The sequence below is a fragment of the Cebus imitator genome, unplaced genomic scaffold, assembly GCF_001604975.1.
Source record: "Cebus imitator isolate Cc_AM_T3 unplaced genomic scaffold, Cebus_imitator-1.0 Scaffold56, whole genome shotgun sequence".
Taxonomy (NCBI): Eukaryota; Metazoa; Chordata; class Mammalia; order Primates; family Cebidae; genus Cebus; species Cebus imitator.
In genome coordinates, this window is record NW_016107371.1 from 2,104,323 (window position 1) to 2,106,048 (window position 1,726).

The following is a 1,726-nucleotide window of genomic DNA, read 5'->3' on the forward strand; positions in this document are numbered from 1 at the left end:
ACGGGGTTTCACCATGTTGACCAGGATGGTCTCGATCTCTTGACCTTGTGATCCACCCGCCTCGGCCTCCCAAAGTGCTAGGATTACAGGCTTGAGCCACCGCGCCCGGCCTTTTTGTATTTTTAGTAGAGACAGGGTTTCACCATGTTGACCAGGATGGTCTCAATCTGTTGACCTCATGATCTGCCTGCCTCGGCCTCCCAAAGTGCTAGGATTACAGGTGTGAGCCACCACACTCAGCACAAATATTTTTAAAAGCAAAAAACAAAGTTGGTTTTAGCCTACTTAAAATCAACTTTACCAGCCATTAATGGCTCGTTCTCCACAGTTTGAAAACTTGTGGCCTGGTGTGCCTTAGCTCTCTATTAGGCTGGTGCAAAAGTAAATGCAGTTTTGCCATTAAATGGCAATTGCTTTTGCACCAACCTAATAATACATCCCAGCCTCTGTCACTCTATAGAGTCTGGCCTTCAACAAACCACAAAACAATGTCTCTTAGCTTTCTCCTCTGAAAAATAGAGAGATCAGATATTATACCTGTAAGTTTAAATTCTCATTTTAAATGGTCTTAAAGTAAAAGAAAATCGATAAAGCATGAATTGTAAATTATATGCATGTTTTTTAGGCCACTCTATGTTTTATAAGCATCAAATGGGCACTTTGAATCTTTCTTGTTTAAAATAAATAAATAAAAATGAAAAGTAATGGTTATCCGGCAAAATAGATAAATTACATTTCTCTCTGAGTTCCTGATTCAAGATCTCTGTGGAAGAAACAAAATAAAGAGCATCTAGGAACAATACAGATGATACTTCCAGTTTTGGCACTTGCCTGCCCTACTCCCATGGCCTGACGGGCGTATCCTGGAACTCAGTTTTCACTGGTCATTTGATGTTTGCTGGGCACCTGCTATGGGCGAGGTCCTATATTGAGGGTGAGCCTAGTGGTGTCTCACTTCTTATAGCTTGAGTCAGGAGATGGAAATCAGCCACCCTATCCCAGAATCTTTTTGCTTTCCTGGTCCCAAGGTGGTGCTGTGGGAAGAGTATGTATAAGGTCTGATTGGGATAGACCCGGGGTGATTCTCACTGCCGCTTCTCAGCAGCTATAGACCCCTAGGTAAGTTATCTAGCCACCATCCCCACAGTATTCTCAGATGAAAATAGGGGTAACACTCCATCTCATAGGGCATTAAAAGGATTATATAGGGAATGTAGCTATCATCTTGGGCCTGGAATTCTGCAAAGCATATGAAGATGCACTTGGAACTTTCTTCCCATTTTTCATATTTGCTCTGCCACCTTTCCACCCAGCCTCACTTTCTGCAACCAATTGTATTATAAGCCCCTCCCAAACACCTAATGCATCCTCCCACTCATGTAATTTGTTTACCTTATTTTCTATTTATTTATTTATTTACAGATGGGGTCTCACTCTGTCACTCAGGCTGGAGTGCAGTTGCACAATCTCAGGCCACTGCAATCTCTGCCTCCTGGGCTCAAGTGATCCTCCCACCTCAGCCTCCTGAGTAGCTGGGACTATAGGCATACACCACCATGCCCAGCTAATTTTTTGCATTTTTGGCAGAAACAGGGTTTTGCCCTGTTGCCATGTTGCCCAGGCTTGTGTTGAGTTCAAGTGATCTACCTGCCTCAGCTTCGCAAAGTGCTGGGATTGCAGGTGTGAACCACCATGCTTGGCCTTATTTTCTAAGAACTCATGGCTG